This window comes from Plecotus auritus, assembly GCF_963455305.1.
Source record: "Plecotus auritus genome assembly, chromosome: 3".
Lineage (NCBI taxonomy): Eukaryota > Metazoa > Chordata > Mammalia > Chiroptera > Vespertilionidae > Plecotus > Plecotus auritus.
Genome location: NC_137772.1, coordinates 223994085 through 224015147, shown reverse-complemented (window position 1 = coordinate 224015147; position 21063 = coordinate 223994085). Strand labels below are relative to the sequence as shown.

General features: G+C 49.7%; 1 protein-coding gene and 1 pseudogene across 7 annotated transcripts in view; one reads left to right on the top strand and one right to left on the bottom strand.

Moving 5' to 3' along the window:
* Window positions 1–21063, top strand: part of PACSIN2 (protein kinase C and casein kinase substrate in neurons 2) — a 116342-nt gene that overhangs the window by 67117 nt on the left and 28162 nt on the right. The gene's annotated exons all lie outside the window — the stretch shown is intronic.
* Window positions 1111–6428, bottom strand: LOC308244342 (keratin, type I cytoskeletal 18-like; annotated as a pseudogene). Its single transcript has 2 exons — window positions 6369–6428; window positions 1111–2307 (listed from the first exon to the last, which is right to left on the bottom strand). The product of its transcript is annotated as a keratin, type I cytoskeletal 18-like (transcript).

Below are 21063 nucleotides of genomic sequence, written 5' to 3'. Positions count from 1 at the left end.
ACCCTTGGGTCCGTAGGCTGACACTCTATCCATTGAGCCAAATTGGCTAGGGCAAGTTATTTCCATTTTTAAAGGGGGTTAAGCTATTTTCCTCGCACGGAAATTTGCTCTGTTAGTCTTGGCTAGGTTATGTTGCAGTCATAAGCGAGCCCCAAATCTCAGAGGCTTAAGATCACAAAAATATCTTTCTTACTCACTGTGCCTGTCACTGGGGTAGTTCCCCACAGCTGCTCCAGGGCCAGGCTGGTTGAGGAGACCTCTGTCCTGCAGCGGCAGTGGGATGCTTCTCGGTGGGTGCCGGCAGAGAGGAGAGGGCCAGGACTGGGCGAAGCTCTTCTCTGGTTACGTGGCCTGGCTTAGCAGGTGGAACTTCAGGGAGCCTTCCTGCCTGCGCCCCAGCTGCCTTTCTTCAGTATGCTCACCTGCGGCAGTCTTCATCTCAGCCCTGAATATAGTTTATCAGGGGTCCTCAAACTTTTTAAACAGGGGGCCAGTTCACTGTCCCTCAGACCGTTGGAGGGCCCGACTATAGTTTAAAAAAAACAAACAAACTATGAACAAATTCCTATGCGCACTGCAGGCCCAGGACGAGCCGGTGGGCCGGATAAATGTCCTTGGCGGGCCGCATGTGGCCCGCGGGCTGTAGTTTGAGGATGCCTGGTTTAGGTAATAAGATTTTGTCAGTTGTGTTGAATCCATTTTTCTTTATTTGCTTTCCACATGACATCTTATTATGCAAAGGTTTAAATAATTACATACGTTTTGGAGACATCCATCTTTTTCTCTGGTATTTTTTTTTTTACCCCCAATGATCTCTGGACTTTTTATTGGCCTCCTGCCCCCCAAGGGGCACTCCACTTCTGCTGCCTTCTTTTTTTTTTTTTTAATATATTTTATTGGTATTTTACAGAGAGAGGAAGGGAGAGGGATAGAGAGCTAGAAACATCGATGAGAGAGAAACATCGATCAGCTGCCTCCTGCACACCTCCCACTGGGGATGTGCCCGCAACCAAGGTACATGCCCTTGACCGGAATCGAACCCGGGACCCTTCAGTCCGCAGGCCGACGCTCTATCCACTGAGCCAAACCGGTTTTGGCACTGCTGCCTTCTTAACACCTCAGAACTTTGGTGTCACTGACCTCAGACACCACCTTGCTAGACATCCTGCAGTGGTGGTCTTTAGGATGGAGTTGCTGTTGTCCAGGGCGTCACCAAAACCGAAGTCCTCCCCTGCTTCCAGCAGGCAGCGGCAGGTGGTGATCTCAGCCTCTGTCTTGACCTTGATGTTCAGCAGGGCCTTGTACTCCCCCTCTGCCCAGGTCTGGGCCAGCTCTGCCTCCAGGTAGAGCAGGACCCCGCCTGCTGTTCCATCTGCCTGGCATAGCGTGTCTCCGCCTCCTGCTGGCTGTTCTCCAAGCTGGTCTTCAGATGTCTCACCAAGTCCAGGTCGATCTCCAAGGACCGAACCATTTGTCTTAGCTCCAGGAGTGTCATCTCAGAAGCTCCCATCTTAGCGGTCTGTGAGGTGACCACCGTGGTGCTCCCTCAGTCTGGTGGGACCAGTACTTGTCTAACTCTTCTCGGTTCTTCGGCGCCAGCGTGTCATACGAGGCCCCTGTCTGCCAGAACCTTGCTGAGGGCCTGGGGTTGGGAGCATCCATCTCCACAGCCAACCCAGAGTTGGCACTCTGGTTCTGTAGGCCATCTGCTTCCTCCTTGTGGTTCTTCATGAAGAGCAGCTGCTCCTCGAGAGCTTTGATCTCCGTCTCCAGCTGCAGCCAAGGGACACTTTCGGAGCCCAGTGATGTCACTCTGAGGTCGGTGCATGGCCGACCCTGTCTCATACTTGACTCTGAAGTCATCAGCAGCAGGACATGCATTGTCCATCTGCAGAATGATGCTGGCATTGTCCACAGAACTTGAGAAGATCTGAGCCCTCTGGTCTTCCATGGTCTTGAAATAATGCCCCCAGTCTCTGACCTGGGGTCCCTTCTCCACGTGTTTACGGATTATGCTCTCCAGTCTCCCGAGTATCAGCCTTCAGGCTCCTCACCCTCTCCAAGTAGGAGGCCAGGTGGTCATTCAGGCATGGCTTAATCTGCTTCTTACTCCGGATGCCCCCATAGGGTGCCAGACCCCCAACCATCCTCACAGTCAGGCCCCCGGGCCCCAGCCACCTGGACGCTGGTGGAGCAGGATATGGAGATCCAGGAGCCTGAGCCCCCAGCATCTGTGTAAACGCTGGCTGTGCTACTGGCAGGTTGGGCTCCGTGGCTGGGAGACCGCGGAGCCCGGGGTTCGGCAGTCTGTGGAGAAAGATGCCAGAGCGGGTGCTGAAGCTCGTGTTGTTCAGGGAGAAAGGCCAGAGGCCAAGATTCTGGTTCCAGCAGTCTCTTTGGTTTCTTTAGTCTCACAATTTATCTTGTTCCCAGAGCCAGGGAATAAACTATTTTCTTTGAGTTGCTTAAAATAGACTTTTATGTGGCTCCATCTGACACTTTAAACTAATCCAAATATATAATGTAATGTCAAGGGGTTTTAATCTAAGTTAACGTAGGTTTTTGGTGATATGTTTGTTCTGTAACATGAAAAACAACGTGAAAAACCTGAGCACATCCCTTCAGTGCAACACCCCTGCGTGATGCAAACACTCCTCAAGGTAGGAACGTCCTCAGCCTGATAGAGGGCCTGATGACACTCAGAGCTGGTGAAGAGGACTGCGGACAGGGTGTCCGCTCTCACACTGCTGCTCAGCGCACTGCAGCCGCTAGCCAGGGCGGTGAGGCAAGAAAGGTAAGTGAAAGGCATACAGATCAGAAAGCAAGACGTGAAACTGTCTCAGTTCACAGATGATGTGATCTTATATGTAACAACCCTAAGGAATCCACTAAAAAACTATTAGAACGAATATACGAGTTCGGCAAGTTTCAGAATACAAGATCAATATATAAACAATATGGTATTTCTGTAGACTAACAATGGGTAATCCAAAAATAAAATTTAGAAAACAATTCCGTATAATAGCATGAAAAATAATAAAATATATAGGAATAAATTTGAAATACAAGACTTGTACACTGAAAACTACAAAACATTGTTGAAAGAAATTACAGGTAACCTCAATAAATGGAAAGATATCCCACATCCATGCATGGGAAGACTTAACATTGTCAGGTTGGCAGTATTCCCTAAATTGATATACAGATTCAGCGCCACCCCTACCAAAAGCCCAGCGACTTCTTTTGTAGAAGTCAACAAGCTGATTCTAAAATTCATATGGAAATGCAAAGTGTCCATCCAGAATAGTCAAAACAGTTTGGAAAAAGCAGAACTCACACTTTCCAATTTCAAAAAGGTTTATAAGTGTTCAAGACTGGTATTGGTATGAGGATAGAACCAAGAGAACAGAATGAATCCCTAACATTTATGGTCAATTGATTTTTGACAAGAGTGTCAAGCTAAAGGATAAAGAATAGTGTTTTGAACAATTAGTGCTGGGACTACCTGATATCTACATGTAGAAGAATGAATATGGACCTTTAGGATGGAGCTCTAAATGAATATAAACTGAGCTCTAAATGAATCAGAGACTAAGTGTAAGAGCTAAATCTATAAGATTTTTAGAGGAAAACAGACATAAATGTTCAGTACCTTGGATTAGGCAATGGTTTCTTAGCTATGACACCAAAACAAACAACAAAAGAAAAGAAGAGACTTGGCCGAGTGGCTCAGTTGCTTTGAGGCTATGTCCTGTGCGCTGAAAGATTGCCAGTTGATTCCCGGTCAGGGCACATACCTTGGTTTCGGGTTTGATCCTGGTCAGGGCATGAACGGAAAACAACTGATCAGTGTTTCTCACATCAATGTTTTTCTTCCCCTCTCCCCCCAGCATGTCTCAGATGAGGATTAACAAAAATCAATCAATCAATCAATCAATGGATAAGTTGGACTTTATAAAAATTAATACTTCAAAGGATAATATCAAGAAAGTAGAAAGACAGCTACAGAATGGGAAGTTGGAGGAGGCGTAGGCAGTGGAGGGCTGCCAGCTTGAAGGGAAGGAACTGAGTGAGAATTGGGAAGTCCAGGGACTGGCAGGTGCCCATCTCCAGGCCATGCTAGCCTCCCTGTGCCCAGTGCAGGGGCGCCACTGCCTAACTCGCTGACCTCGGTGACTGGGTTCTTTTCTCCTCCCCTCGCACATGCGTACAAGGGGGAGTGGATATTAAAGAGGAGTGTGGGAGGCTCCTGTGCATGGCCGGCCCCTGGGTGTAGGTGTGGCAGCCACCAGTAGCCGATGTCACTCGGTCAGCAAACGGGTGCTCCTGTGTGCAGCTGCCTGTGTGCAGCTCTGAGATTCTGATATGAAGAGGATGTGAGCTTGCTCTTGAGCAGTGCGCAGGCTAGTAACTTACTCTGAAGCGTATGTCTTTCCTCTCATTGCATAGAATAGACAGATCTATTTTTGGAAGAAAATGCTGTCCTAATTACTGAGTAAAGAAGGAAATAGAGTTTTTATGCCAGTGCTATTTCTTTCCATTTTGTTTCCATTTCCATTCTTTAATGGCTGACTATGTAATAATAATAACAGGTGACATTTGTTAGGCTGGTCACAGCACCGTCCTACTTGAGTGTCACCATCATCACCTTCCCTGCAGCAGGCTGTACTCCAGGCTGGTCTTCAGACTGGGCCAGGAAAGATCCAATTTGAGTAATCTGGTCATTGTGTTGGGTGCTAAGGAGAGTGTTCCCGCATTCAGCAGCTTATGGAAGGCCGGATATGTGCAGACCCCTAAAATGCAGGTTCTAGAAGTTGGCACTTTATCTGTTCACTGTGGTCTTCCACACCTGCACCGTGGTAGGTGTTCAGGTGCGCGACTTAGTGAATAAGTGAATGACTAGAGGGACCGACCACGAGATGCAGTGATACTGTTTGTACAGCGATTTAGGGGAATGTCTCTCTTTTAGGAGGTGAGGAGGCCGAGGCAGGTGAGGAAGTGGCTTGTGCAGAGGCAGCACTAGAATCCAAGTCTCCTGGCTCCAGCGTCCCCCCGCAACCTTGAAAACAAATGTGGTCATATTTCTCGTGAAACGACTGCCCTGTGGAGCATGTTCCGTTCGCACTGTGGGGTTGCCCCCTCTTAAGGGCTTTGGGGACAGGGAATAACTAGAGTTTTTAGGCTACTTGTTTTCTGGCTTGGTTAGGCCTGCCTACTCTCAGTTTTCTTTCCAATCTTGGAACTCTTCCTATACATTTTCTTGCATCGTTGTTTGCATTCTCACATGAACATCAGTTTGGAAAGTGTGTCGTGGTTGTCCCTTTTAAAGTAACTTCCTCTATTTTTAAACCTGTGGAGCATCAAGTCAATATTTAGCTCAGGGAAATCTTCAGCCCGAGTCCCCACGTTCCCAGGGTGCTTGCCAACCAGAGGTCTAAGAAAGTATCGCTGTGAAAATCAGTCCAAGACACGGAGCTGTCAGCTGACACGTTTCTATTATGTGAGAAATGTGAGTGGGGCACATGAGTGAAGGCTGTTTGCTCCAGCTCCTGGAGGAAACCTGTGGGTAAGGAGCTGACAAGCTGGCCTGGGACCCGGTGACTGTGGGTCTCGTCCTTCCTCTGCTGCCGAGACAATTACTGCCCAGAACGGGGGAAGCCACCGGAAGATGACGGGGGCCTGCCATGACCTGTTTCCTGTGAGCTCTTCAGATGTAGAAGACACTAGGGCAAACCTAGTCATTTCAGGGTTACTACACGACTCCAGACCTGGCTTTTTTTAAAATGCTAATTTCTCCCATGGAAAGCGTCACTTTCTCTAACCTGCAGGATCCAGCTGAGACAGCACCCCCTCTCCCTCCTGCTCGCCCCTTTGCCTTGTGGTTCTGTCTCATTTCTTGAGCACCTGCTTTGGGTTACATGTGGATTAAAAGGGCAGAGACCTTGCCCATGGGGTTCAGGTGGAGTAGGAGAGGCCCTCTGTGAGCCTGTATGGATGGCACGTGGCGGGAGTGCTGAGTCGCCAGGCTGTCCTAAAGGACACAGGGATTGCCAGGGGGCCTGTTCGTGCGCCCTCTGCTATCGTGGTCCTTGGCCCAGTGCGTACCCAGCGAGCCCTTAAGCGTTTTCTGCATCTGCAGCTTTCCTTTCTTCTTCCGGCCAATTTTCAGAATGAAGTAAATTGACCCACCTTTCTCTAGATCTTCAGAACCATTTCATTTTCCTTCTCAGGCCAAAGGAATTCATTGCTGAGCATTCACTATTCACACACAATTATGAAGTATGAACTAAGTCAGTTACTTTCTAATTTGGAAATGAAACCGCTGGTGCAGATAGAGAGAATTTTTAAAAGACCCTCCCCAAACTTACCTGAAGTGACTGCTGGCTTGTTTCAAACCCATCTTCTGTTCTGCTCTTTTTAAACGGCATTAGCTCTTAGGGTTGTCAGCTCAAACCCAGCATTTAGCAAAACGGATCTGTTTGACCCTGTGCAAGTGTGCCAAGGGGTGGTAAGGAGTGAGCTGGGAAAAGTCCGCACGCAGGCCTCTCACCTGATCGCCTCACTCTGAAGCTACTGAGTGGAAGACTGAGCCTTCTGGAGATGGTCGCGGACCACTTGATGAAGGAGGAGGACTTTCGGGCTCCATATCTGCGCAGCTGGTCCCCAGGCAGCGTGGTCCCCTGGGGTGCTGGGCGTGTCTGCTTCTTGGAGCTACATGGGCTCAGTGGACAGGGGTCATGCTCTCCATCCCTGCTCCTTAACCACAGGGGGCCTTGGGCAAGTCTGGGTCTGGGAGAGCTGAGTTCAGGGGGAAATACAGGCCTGTATATAGGCGAGGGGGTGCATTCTCAGAGTAGGATGACGGGGGTGGGAAGTAACAGCACTGGATGTGTTGGTTTACGTGCCTGTACAGAACTCTTCTTTGAGGACAGGGACCATACATCTACATTTAGGACGCTGGTGGACTCTGAGCACATGCTTGTTAAATGGTGGAGCCAGGAAACCGAGTCTGAGTCGGGGATGGACAATGTGGTGGGATAGAAGTTGAGAGAATGAGGTCATTTTGTGTTATCCTCAGCGTTTTTTCAAAGCGCACACATCTTCATTTCTACTCCTCTCTGCCTGGTCTCAGCATCATCTCTCCCTGGAAGCACTGTAGTCTGTCATCCCTGCTCTCCTTTTGTGGGGTACCTTTCCCTGGAGGCCTCCTGGCTCACTCCTTCCCTCTCCTTCGGGTGTCACCTATCCCCTTCTGTGTGGCCTTCTGCAGCCCCTCTGTTTACACGTGCAGTCTCCTTTCTTCCTCCACCTCACCCCTTTCCTTCTTCATTTCTCTGCAGAGCAGCTGCTGTGTGATTGCGTTGCTCTGTCAGTCACCTGCGCTGAGCACAGACTCCGTGAGGCAGGGTGTTGTCTGTTCTGTGCCATTCGGTTCTCCAGCACGAGCACATCGTGTGACCCAGTGGTCCCCAGCACTCAGGTGCTGAAGGAATGGAAAACAAGCAGTAGTGGGTGGGTGATCACGGCCCTCCCAATGGACAGAGGCCAGTTTCATGAAAGAGAAAACCCTCTTTTGATTGTTGCCTTGATTTATTTATGAAACCATCTTTCTTTTTTGTTTTGACACAAAACGTACAATGTGCGTGTTTACTGAGAACTTGGAATTGGGGATGGGCACAGCCAGCCCTGTCCATCCTTAGTCACACGCCCAGTCTCATTAGCGTGTTGGAGTCTAAGTAGAGCTTAGGGATCACTTCCTTTTATGAACAAGCACACCTAAGGCCCAGGGGTCGCGTGCTCAGCCCCAGGTCTTCCTGCTCCCTCTCATTAGAGTCACACCAGAGCCGGGGAGGGACCCAGCGTTTAATGTTCCCTACGTGGGGCAGGCCTCCATGCGTCAGCTAAGCTCATCCTCCTTAAGCGGTCTTCCGGTGGGCACCATCTTCCTGTTTGATGAGGGGAAACCAGAGGCTCGGAGCAGTGATGGGGTTTGCTTGGGCACAGGGCTTGTAAGACCCAAGTGCTCAGTCAGTCCCATTGGGTTCCGTTCCTTGCCGGAACACCGTGCAGCCCCTCCCAGCTACATGGGAATCTCCTCCTCCACATGGTAGGGGTGTCTGCGGCAGGCTTCCAGGTCTTGTGTTTTAAAGTATTTATTTATTGATTTCAAAGAGGAAGGAAGGGGGAAAGAGAGAGATAGAAACATCAATGATGAGAGAGAATCATTGACTCCTGCATGCCCCACACTGGGGGTGGAGCCCACAACTCGGGCATGTGCCCTGACCGGGAAGGGAATCGAACTGTGACCTCCTGGTTCATAGGTCAGTGCCCAACCGCTGAGCCACGCCGGCCTGGCTCTGTGTTTTTGGAAGATGCTGCTGGTCAGGCCCCCCATGTTCGAATTTTTCTGCCGTGAGTCCCTTCTCGGGGTTGACCTTTGCCTGCGTGGGCAACACTTTCCCCTGCCCAACATCACTGTGTACTTGAGGGATTCTCCTGGGCTTTGGGTAACAAACCAAATTGAGTTCTCGGTGATTATGGGATTTGAATAATTTATGTTGCAAAAGATGAAAAAGTTGGGCCTCACAGAGTAAATTTTAAGGGGCCGCTTAAGTATCATCACTTTGTCGAAACTGTTCAACTGCCAGCAAAGCTTTTTCGCAAACAAGTTTTCCTGATGCTCTGCCTCCAGACAGACCTGTAGGTGAGGATGTAGTATGTCCAAAACAAGTCTTGGGCATGCGGAAGAGCGGCCATTTGCACAGGAGGATATTATTACAGGGAGGAGGAGAGAAGAGATACAGTGAGCAGGGCAGGGGAAGGGGAACAGGGAGGAGGCACGTCCTACTCTGATGAGGATGCCCCGGGACTTGGAGGTTTCCTGAGAAATTCATTCCCTGGCTCCATTTCTTCCTTCAGCAGCTGTCACGGAGCAGCTGCAGGTGCTGTGATAGGCACCAGGGTTTCCCAGGAGCTAACAGCTTCGTTGGGGAAATACGGCACCATAGAGGAACTATAAGGAGACAGTGGTGGGCAGAGGGTCACTAGCATGGTGGGGGGTAGGGAGGCTCCTCGGAGGAGGTGACACTTAAACTGGGCCTTGCAGGATGGGCCTTGCAGGATGGGCCTTGCAGGATGGGTAGGAGTTGACAAGGAAGGGCAGTCTCTGGTAGTAGCACGCAGCATGTGTGGTTGTTTAGGGCCTGGTAGGAGGCTGAGGCTGGCTAGGCAGGTAGGGCAGGCCAGAGGGGGGCCCCAGGGCTGAAACCTGTGGGTTAAGGGTCTTCTGTAAGTGTAGTTAGAGGACATGCAGTGGAGACAAGGTTCCAGGGAGGGTGGTGGGGCGTACTCGAGTGAACGAAGGGAAAAGATGGTCACGTACCTACAAAATGCCTTAAAAGGTTTTTATGAAAAGTCTCAAAACAATTCTTGTTGCATGAGTGTATGTTTCCATACTTCCATCAAACTCTAAAGCATACCAGGTCTTATTCATATCAGGTTGCTGGTAAAATTAGAGAAAATTTTCAAAGCATCTTTTCCTTCCTTTTACTTTCTTGGTCTCACGTTTCTCCGATAGGGAAAAAGCCTGGAAGACTGTCAAAGAACTTGCTGTTCTCATAAGTATTTGAGGAGAACAGTGTGAGTCATTGTAGCTTTTTGCTGGTATTTTAGTATCCGGTTTATTTTTAAACAGTTCTGTGCAACTGGAGTTTCTTCCATAGTTTCTGTTACCATGGCTCCATAATATTTCCTCAAATCTGCTTATTCATACTTTCACACACTCCAGCATCAACTTTACAATTCCTTCGAGTCAGAATATCTTATTCATGATATCCAAGAATGTTTTTCCAGCTGCAATAGCATTTTCTCCAAAATGCGTTTTCTCCAGAAGTTAGTTGCTTTTCCCACTGTAGATGCTGAGAAGAGGGCGTTTGGCTCTGTGAAGGACGTATGCAGTGAGTGGGGTGGTGGGGCTATTCGGGGGCTCTCCTCGGAGGTCTTACGAAGACTAGTGTCACCTGTGTGGAGCCGCTTCCCCTTTAGATGCCACAGTTGAAGGCGCAGGTGGGCGGGCTGCCACATTTGCTTGGGAAGTGCTGGCGTTAGGCGTTTTGGTCCAGACATCCACAGACCCTGGGTTCTTGGTTGTCTCGTGTGTCCACGGTTTTGTTCTCGCTCTTATTTATTTATTCATTTATTTTTGGGCTTGACTGAGACTTCCACTTTGGGGCGGTCTCTTGTTTCAAGAATCTGCAGTGAAAAGCAAAGCAGTCCCAGTCCTGGCGGGCACGGGTGAAGCTGCCTTGCCCTCTCCTGGCATTCGGACTTTCAAGGAGGTATTTTTCTGCCTTTTGTTGCTTTGAGAAATGTGTGTGTCTTAAAGGATTGTTCAGGACTTAAAGAAAGTCCCAGAGCAATATGGACTCACAGACATAGTTTGTTTCCAATGTCTTATGTTGACCTCTTCCATTTTTCAGGGGTAACTGGCTTCTCCTCTGACACATAAATGTAATATCAGACTAGAGTCTGGGTGTGTGCTTGGGGCTTACCACAGGGGACTCGTGTTGGCCAAACATTTTCAAATTCCCCTATAAATATAAACGCTGAGTGAGCAGTGATAGAGCAGTTGCTGATGCTTTAGAATTTAAAGGATGGTGTAACTGACTGGACCTTTTGTCTACTGACAGTTGCTTCTACTAACAGGACCCCCTCAACAAAAACAAAATAAAAGGTGGTTCTGGGTGCTCTGGAGGCTGCCCAGGAGGCCCCAGGTGGGAATGTCTTCCGACAGTGACTGCAGAAGCTGACCATTGTAGGAGACTTGACTTTTTAAGAGTCACTGAAAAATTATTTTTGCTCTCATCTGAGTCGTCTTTTTTCTTTCCTGGGTAATCCAGGAGATGTCAGTATGCGGCTTCCTAAGTACAGTTGCTAACAAAACATTACTGTAAAGTCATTGCTTTTCTTCGCCATCATTTCATTTATAAAGATCTCAACATGTATTTGTCACTTTCAACAAGTTAAAGAGGACCTATTATGGGTGAGATACCCCAGTGGAATTTACTTTCTAGAGGGGGGAGCAAATTACTTGGGTAAAAAAATTCAGGTAGCCATGTATGTTTTTTTTTTTTTTTTAAATATATTTTATTGGTATTTTACAGAGAGGAAAGGAGAGGGATAGAAAGCTAGAAACATCGATGAGAGAGAAACATCGATCAGCTGCCTCCTGCACACCTCCCACTGGGGATGTGCCCGCAACCAAGGTACATGCCCTTGACCGGAATCGAACCCGGGACCCTTCAGTCCGCAGGCCGACGCTCTATCCACTGAGCCAAACCGGTTTCGGCGCCATGTATGTTTTAAAGAAATAGACAAAGAGAATAGAAAGTAGCAGGGTAGAGGGGGAGGTTGAGAGGAGGAGCTGGATGCAAGAGGATGGTCAGAGGCTTCTCTGAAGACCTCTTGGCGGTGGGCCAGATGCCGGCAGGGAGCTGGCCATGCATTTACCTCAGAGCAGAGCCTTCCAGGGAGAAGAAGCAGCATGCGCAAAAATCCTGAGGCAGAAACGAGTTTAGTGTGTTCCAGAAACAGTGGGGGGACCATTGTGGCTGGAGCAGATCAGGGCCAGCCGGTGAGGAAGATTGGAAGGGGGCAACCGGGGGCCAGTCATGGTGGGACTTGCAGCAAAGGGCAGGAGTTAGGGCTTAACTCTGAGTGCCGGGGGTTGGAGCAGGAAAGTGACACAATTTAAGTATTGAAAAAGGTTGCCCTGTGGAGACCAGAAATCGGAAGTGAGGGTGCGTTTTCTGTTCTACCTAACATTGGGATTTTTTTTTTTAAGCGAACTTTTGACCTTTTAGCTTTGAAGTTTTAGAGTTATTAATACCACCTGCACCCCTGGGGACCTGGGATGCTCTGAAGTTCCCTGGGCTCTTTTGGAAGAGAGGTATTGTATGTTTAAATAAATACACTGCTTATTAATAACAATAGTAACAAAAGATCTCTGCGTGGCCCTGTCAGTTAAAATATACCTAATCATAGTGTGCGCCGTAGATCTCAGCCTAGCCAGCAGCTGACGATGACAAGTATGAGAAATTCATCAAGTTTAAACCTCATGGGGGTTTCTGTGCAGAAATAGGGCACCAGTTCCTCCTTTCTTCCTCACTGTTCCTGTTTTAGGGTGGCACCCAGCCCTGCTGTGTAGGCCTCTGAATCCTGCGTGGTCCCGCTGACACTGGCCTGTGCCCCTCTCTGACCCCACGTTCACACCCCTCACCCACTCTTCCCTAAAGGTTCTTCTTTCTGGGATGCCCTGCACCCTTCTACACCTGCCTGATCCCCATCGGTTCCTCAGGAGTCAGCCTGGTGTCCTGGCTGGGAAGCTGCCTGTGCTGGGCGTCCCTCCAGGCTTGCTCAGCACCCTGGTGGACAAACTACCCCTGAGAAAGAACTTGGAGGGATCATTTGTGGGGTTCAGAGATAATCAGCCCACTCTTTGGAGGCAGGACTCAGCCATTTGCAGGTGCACTGCTCTCACCTGATAGGTCACAGCTCACTGCACCCCAGTGTTGTCACCATGCCTGACCTCCCAGCAGCCATTAAGAGGGGGTCCTCAGCCCTAGCTGGTTTTGTTGAGTTGGTAGAGTGTCGGCCCTTTTACTGAAAGATTGTGGCTTTGATTCTGGTCAAGGGCACATATCTTGGTTGCAGGCTCAATTCCCCATGCCAGTTGGGGCGTGTGTGGGAGGCAACCAATCGATGTGTCTCTCACATCAATGTTTCTGTCTCTCGCCCTCCCTTCACTCTCTCTAAAAATCAATGGAAAAAATATCCTCGGGTGAGGATTAACAAAAAAAAAAAAGGAGGGCCCTAACCGGTTTGGCTCAGTGCATGGAGCGTCGGCCTGTGGACTGAAGGGTCCCAGGTTCGATTCTGGTCAAGGGCATGTACCTGGGTTGTGAGCACATCCCCAGTAGGGGGTGTGCAGGAGGCAGCTGATCAATGTCTCTCTCTCATCGATGTTCCTAACTCTCTATCCCTCTCTCTTCCTCTCTGTAAAAAATCAATAAAATATATTTAAAAATAAAAAAAAGGAGTGGGGGGAGGAGTGTCCTTCAGTGAGAAGCCCTGGGACCCAGGGTCAGAACACATGAGGCTGTGGTTACCGACAGTCATGTTCCTTTTTACTCGTTTTATAAAATGTACATGTTAATTGCTGTCGACTTTCCCTTTAAGCCTTGGGATTTGTATGTGCAGGACTTGTACCCCAGGTGACATCCTGTGTCACCAGCATTGGACATAATTTCTGGGGTGTGGATGTGCTCAGAAGCAGGGGCTTGCTTCACAGTGGGCCTCTGGGAGTGAGGTCACGCTTGGACTTTGGGGTCCTGGCCAGGACGTCCTCGCAGGGTGGCTGTGGGGCTCAGAACGGATAGAGGAGGAAAGCACTTTGCAGCCCTGAAGGTCACTGCCAGTGCACAACGCTTATAATGACGTGGCTGTAACCCACTCAGTTCTCCCATAATCTCTTGCCAGTAGGAGGCTCTTTTAAAACATTTAAAACTCAGAAATCTAAGAGTTTGTTTAATCCCACACTATTTTCAAGTAAAGATAGCAGGGTGCTGGAATGATGCCAAGGTCCCATAGCTCTTTAAAGGCAAATTTGGGACCAGCTTCCAAATTGTGGCCCTGAGAGCCCCTTATAGAGTGAAAACTGACTTCTGGATTATCAAAAATGAAAGTTTGTTCCCTGTAGCTTTACTGATTTTGTTTGTTTGTTTGTGGTGTGTGAATGTCTGTTTTTTGTGTTTTGTTTTGTTTTGTTTTTTAATTGTATTCCCTGCAGGGAATACCCAGTGGTTCCCTAAGCCAGACTGGTTAACTACCACCATTCTTGCCTCTTGGGGGGAATTAATTGTGTTTAGACAACCACACCATCCCAGGAAGTTTAAAGGACATTCGTCCACCAGAATGGCCATGTGTGGATAACTAGTGTCAAGGTAGGGTTGAATGGATTGAGTCTGAATACTCTGAAAACTTGCACATTAAAGGAATTTTATATTTAAAAAATTATAAGTGTTTATTCACGTGAAGTTTCTTAAAAACAAACAAACAAAGCAGCCCACCTGATTTCTGTACCTTCCAAGGGAGACATTGGAAGCTATGGTGAGGCGCACTGTCTCCACTACAGCCCCGGTCTCCTTTCCATGGGACCTCATTCCTTGCTTTCCCCTTTTCTGCCCATTTCTTGTTCCTGTGTAATCTGGCACGTGCTATTCCACCTCCTGAAATGTTCTGACTCATCATGTGAAACAAACAGGACCCCCAAAGACAGCAACATTTTTCTGCCTACGTGTTTTTGGGGTCATTTTTTCCTCCCACACCTCATAGGGTATATTCATCCTTTCTCATGGGTGTGTAACCTGCCCCTTAAGTGCGATTGAGAATGTCAGTTCAAAATCTTGCTTTTTAAACCGTCTGAGAGATTCACAAACTGTCTTTAGAATGCATGTGCCTAGAGCCCCCAGCGAAGTGGCAGGACAGAAATTGGGACGCTGTGTGAGCCGTGGCATGACTGTGACTGGGAAAGACCCTGACCCCTGAGGGCCTGGCCCAGTCTTGATGTTTTACGGCCATTAGAAGTGACAGGAAGATGGGACAAAGGGGAACTGCTTATGCAATTGGAAAAAGCAGACCCCAGCTGGCTTGTTTGCTGTAAGGACAGACTGGACATGGCAGGAGAAGAAAGGGTGGGTAATGAGAACGCAGGTTGGTGGGACAGAACCCTCGTTGGTTTTGACAGCCCTTGTGACCCAAAAGTGTAGACATTTGGACTTGAACTGTCATGAGTTGAAGGAGTGAAGCTGAGGAAGCGAGGTGTCACCGTGAGCGGGAACGCGCCTGCTTCAGAACTGATGCTGTGCTGAACCCCGGTGTTGCCGGGTGTGATACTGTGGAGCGGCTTCTCTGGGTTGGTCTGTTGAGAAGAATTTGTTTTTCTTTAACCTTCCCCAACACAATTGTTTTTCCTGCAGGAGGAAGAGGGTTGCTCTGTGCTATCTATATGTATAAAAAGCCAGCTGTAACAAACAGAACGACTGGTTGCTGTGACGCCCACTGCAGCCAACGTACTGGCCGATCGGGGGGTGGGGCAGCAGGCAACTTCCCGTGGCCCCTCCCCCTGGTGGGCCCGCCCCCAATTGCCCCTTCCCCCATACCAAGTGGGGGCAGGGCCGACTGGCCCACCACCCACAGCTCCTCCCCATGGCTGGCCCCGTGCTCGATCTGTCCCCCCATACCAATTGGGGGCGGGACCGGCTGGCCCACTGCCCACAGCCCCTCCCACAGCCAGCCCAGCCCTGATTGGGCCTCAATTGGGGCCGGGCCAGCCAGCCCCCACCTGTGCACGAATTTGTGCACTGGGCCTCTAGTTGACTAATAAAATCAGATATTCTTTCCCCCACTCTTTCTCTTTTCTTTCTTTCTGTCATGTTCAAAAGCCCGAGCCATGTTTGTTCTCATTGAAATGGTTGTGTCCTAATAGAGTTCCTAAAGTCTCCTCTCACCAGCTCCTCCTTCAGTTTGCAGCAGGTAGTTCTGTGCCATCAAGTGCTTGGAATTACTGAAACTGGTAGTTTCGGGAGATGGTTTCCACGGCAACCCCAAGCTCTTTCTGTCCAGAGATGCTGACTGTTTTTGTCTCTGGAAGCACTTGAGTGTGCCCACTGCCCATCCTGATGGGTGCTGCTCGAGGACCTTCCCCAGGCCTCCGAGGGCTTCCCTGAGGAGACAGCCTTTAAAACCCAGCACCGAATCCTGTGCACCGAAAGGTTGTGGGTTCGATTCCTGGTCAAGGCACATACAGACTGATTCCACAGATGAAAAAAAGTAGGTTGCCAGTTTGATCCGCAATCGGGGCATGTATGGGAGGCAACTGATCAATGTTCTCTCTCTCTCTCTCTCTCTCTCTCTCTCTCTCTCTCTCTCTCCTCCCCCTCCCTCCCTCCCTCTCTCTCTCTCTCTCTCTCTCTCTTCCTTCCCCTCTCCCTCCCTCCTTTCCTCTCTCTCTAAAATCAATGAGCACATCCTCAGGTAAGGTTTTAAAAACAACTGAGCCCTGAGCACCTGAAACTAATACTAAATAATATTTATTGTAAACTAATTGAAAGTAAAACAAAGAAGAATCACTCATCAGGAAAAACAAAACAAAACAAACAATCAAGCACTTTGCAGTGAACAACCTGTTTGCGGTTGTCAAAGCACTACGTAATTTTCCAGAGATACAAGTCACTTGATTTGCTGATCTCTATCTCTTCCTTTGAGGAATGTTCACTTTTCCAGATGAAATCGCTGGAAACAGAATAGGCTGTGCCCGATATTGGAGCCAGTAGAAAAAGTGTTCCTGCTTTGCTAATGGTGCAAAGCGGTGTATTACCTCCGGCCTTACTCCCTGAGCACCCAGCATGGGGAAGGCGGCTGGAGGCTGGGGAGAAGCAGGGACCCGCCCTTTCTCCTGGGTGCTGATGGGCTGCCCCGGCTGAGGCTGAGCGGCAGAGAGACTCCCTGTGTGGCTGGTGACAGACAGCTGGGGCCTGGGCCACACATCCCCACTGTGGTTGCTGACCCCATTTGTGGTTTAGTTTAACGTGTGCAGTAGCGTTTATAAAAGAATTCTAACCACATTAAAACATCTTCACATAAATGCTCCAATTATTTTTCATCTGTGGAACCAGTCTGTATAAATAAAACTGACCCAGACTCTTCAGTTCAGCTTCTCTCATCCTGAATCCATCCAGGTCTTTCTCAAGTGACTGCCACATGTCAGACACGGGATGGGGACCAGAGCAGTGAGCATAACAGACAAAACCCTGCCCTCCCAGGGCTTGTGTTCAGTGAGGGGCAGTCAGTGAGCAGCACAGCTAAGTAAACAGTGTAGCTTGTTGGAAGGAAGCGTGTGCTTCGGAGAGAAAGCAAAAGCAGGGAAGGGGCCTGGGGTGCCCCGAGGGGGGTGGGTTGGAGAAGACCTGCCTGCGCTGGGCTGATGCAGGCCTGAGGGGCCGGGCAGCCTGCCTCCTGCTGTGGGCTCCCTGGAGGAGGACCTGGAGCAGAAGAGCGAGTGTGGCTGTGCCTGGAGTGCCACCAGCAGCAGAGGCCTTAGGCTGGAGCTGGGGCAGTGGGGAGAGTGGCACGGGAATGAGGCTGAGAGGTCACCGGTGGGGGTGAGCAGGCGGCTGCACTCTGCGCAGCACTCGGGGGCTTTTGCTCTGCTTAAGCGGGGAGACGTGGTCTGCCATGTTTTCAGAGGGTCACTATGTTGAGAATAGACCGAAGGGACGAGGAAGCTGGGACAGCTGATAGGAGACAACTGCAGCCACCCAGGGGAGAGGCGAGGGTGGATCGGACACCTCTGGCAGGCAGAGCAGGTGGGGTTCCTGACCGTCAGTCCTTGAAATGTGTGTGGGCAGATGTCCTTTCTCGAAGCTGTGCTGTGGTCATGCGGTGCAGAGGCACCCTCCCTTCATTTCAGTACAGGCCATTAATGAAACAAAGTGGAGTCTTTTGTTAACTAGTTTTTGTATTCTAAAAATATTACTTGCCTGCCTATAGTCACAATTTTCAAATAGATGAGAAAGTTATGAGGTGAAATGCTAAAGTCTGCCCTGACCGGTTTGGCTCAGTGGATAGAGCGTCGGCCTGCGGACTGAAGGGTCCCGGGTTCGATTCCGGTCAAGGGCATGTACCTTGGTTGCGGGCACATCCCCAGTGGGAGGTGTGCAGGAGGCAGCTGATCGATGTTTCTCTCTCATCGATGTTTTTAACTCTCTATTCCCCTCCCTTCCTCTCTGTAAAAAAATCAATAAAAATATTTTTTAAAAAATGCTAAAGTCCCCTGCCCACCCCCATAGCACTCCCCAGAGCAAGTCCGAGACCCACTGTGCTACTGGATGAAAAATTCAAGCCTCAAGCGCATATAAGATATGCTGTTGAAAACCAGCCACATGTGCACACCCTCATTTCATACTTCCCTTACGAGTTGTTCTGATGGGCAGGCGCTGTGGGTGCCCAGTTGTTTTGTATACCGGTGGGATCAGACCGTGTCTGCTGCTCCACCCCAGTTTTCATCTGGAGTGTGGGAACATCTTCTCTTGTCTGTGCCCAGTCCTGCCCACCCCTCCTCCGCTGCTGCGCTCCTCTCCACAGGTGGGCTGGCAGTTCTCATTTTTATTTTGTTAATCCTCACCCAAGGATATTTATTGACGAGAGAGAGAGAGAGAGAGAGAGAGAGAGAGAGAGAGAGAGAGAGGAGAATTGATGTGAGAGAGAAACATTGATCAGTTGCCTCTTGTATATGCCCGACCAGGGATCAAACCCGTGACCTAGGTATGCGTCCTGACCAGGAATGGACCGGCAGCTTTTTGATGTATGGGACGACACTCCAACCAACTGAGCCACCTGGCCAGGGCCAACAGCATATCTTATAAGCACTTGAGGCTTGAATTTTTCACCTGGTGGCACAGATAAAGGAATCTGAGTTACCATGCAGCTTACCAATGGTGCCAGACCCTTTGAGCCTGGAGACTTCAGGGCCACCTCAGGACAGGCCCAACACTCCTCTGGGACCTTGGCTGTTGCCCCTATGCCCACTTGCCATCCACCTGGGGTCCACAAGCCCCCCCTTCCGTTCTCCCACTATTTCGTGTCAGTCTGCCTATGAGGATGTCAGCCCCAGGTGGGCAGGGACCTTGTCTGTGTTGTTAGTGACTTAGAGAAGTACCCAGCACATAGTAGGTACTCAAACATGTGTTTGTAGAATGAATGGGTAAATTTGTCCTTACTTAAGGAATGATCCTCCCCTAACTCTGGGCCAAACAGTGACTTAGAAGGAATTATAGTCATTTCCCAATTAGTGATGAATTTTCCACCCTAATAGCCAATAATATTATAATAACTATGTGATTTCAGGTGGGTACTAGACTTATCGGGGATCAGTTTGTAAGTTACATAAATGTCTAACCACTGTGCTGTACACCTGAAATTAATATGAAATTGAATGTCAACTGTAATTGAAAGAAAAAAGCCCTTCAACTTGTTAAAAATTAAATAAAAGAATTTTCCAGCCTGGATAGTGAGTTTGAAGAAACAAACCTTAGGTGGCGTGTGTGCTTGCTCCGAGTCCTGCAGGGCAGCACGGAGCTGGCAGCGTTGTGTGTGGGGCAGCTTCGAGGACACCTTCCTGACGCGCTGCCTCTGCGGTGACAGGACCAGAGAGGGCTTTCTCCGGAGGCTGGCCGGGGGGGGGGGGGGGGGGGGGGCGGGGGGGGCGGCGCGAGCATCGGGTGCCTTCGCTCAGAATGTCCTTGCTTTATAGTAATAGCCTTTTGGCCCAACAGCCTGTTCCGTTGTTTTTCTTTTTGGAACAAATAAAGGGCATTCAGAGGGAGCTCGATGTACTTATGTAATTTGTACCTTTTGTTTACCGGATACCTGTTATCAGGCCCAGAGGGGAGGAAGGAGGTTCTGCCGCTCCAGCCTGGGCCAAGGGCACCCTCGGCACCCTCGGCACCCTCCGTTAACCTCTGAGACTCAGTGAATCATTTTAGGAGTGGCTCTGACTCACCAGTGTTTATATACGTCAGTGGCAGAAGTCAGTGGCATCCAGAGAGCTGGACCCGTGTCTCCTACCTCTTAGAATGTGTATCCAGCAGACATCGATGGAGGGCCTGCTATGTGCCAGGATCACGTGGAGGACCGCCGGTGCGTTTTCAGGAGTGGGAGGCGAGAGGTGGTGATTTGTACATCCTTGTACTTGGATTGTCTCGCTGTCAAGCTTGCTGCTTCTGCCACCGCTGATGGGCAGACAAGGTTCAGACGGAAGCACCTTGTCCCTGTCCCTCAAGCAACTGAATTTAAGGTCTCCAAGGGGACTGGCATGCGCAGGAGTCTCCGACAGGAGCGTTCACTTATGTGTAGCATTAGAGTTCATGGAACTCACTCAGCATTCTATGTGAGTATTGGGTTTCAGTTTCTCTAGGAAGAAGCAACCAGTCAACTGCCAGGTAGTGGACAGTCTGAAATACACTGAAGTGCCCCTCTGTCCTGTCCGCGGAAGAGCAGTACTGACTCACCTGTCCCCTGTCATCCCTGAGGCGTTCATAGCTCAGGAGGGAGGGAGTGCCGCTGATGACCTTGCCTCACCGAGGACAGGCTCCCAGGATGGCTGAGTGCACAGGGGTGGAGCCCAGATGCCACACTGTCTTCCCAGGAACTTCACCTCCTGTGGAGCAGTACCTCGTTAATTATTAAACGCACATTTATGGGGTTGGCTTTGATAACCACATCTCAGGAACACTCAGTGCCATTTGGCAGTACAGCCAGCTAGTTTCACAGCCTGGGCACAGCCTTGGTGAGGGGTGGGTTTGGCTCAGACGCTAGCGGAGCGAGGGAAGCAGGACCAGGAAGTTGACCCGGCCAGATCTCCTTTTGAAGGAATGGACCTGAAGGTTCTCTCGTGCTCCCCTCAGAAGCCTTGGTTTCCCCAACCTTATCAGTGGGAACTAAAGCCAAGTTCACATGTCTGCATGGGAAAATTCTGAGTAATATTCCCTGTCAGGCCCAGGGCCTTGGGATGTTTGGGCAGCGATGTGAGTAAGACAGCCCCGAGAACCCAGCCCCTTGCCTGTGGGAGCAGCCTCCCGGCCAGCAGGGTTCCCAGGTCTGGGAATGACTTGGGGCTGGCCATGCAGTGTCCTGCTGGAGTCGGCAGCATGGAGCCAGCCGCCTGGGTTGAATCCCAGCTTAGCATTTACTAGAGGCTCGATGCACAAAATTCGTGCAAGAGTACCCCTTCCTTCTCCGACTGCCAGCACCGGCTTCCCTCTAGCACCCGGGACCCGGGCTTCCCTCACAGCCCCTGCTTTGTCCAGAAGGACGTCCAGGCTAATTAACATATTAAGCTTTTATTATTATAGATGAGCTGTGAGCTCTTGATTTGATTGCCTCCCTGTAAAATGGGGACAATAATACATTTTTTACAGGGGTTTTAAGGAACAAAAATAATATATT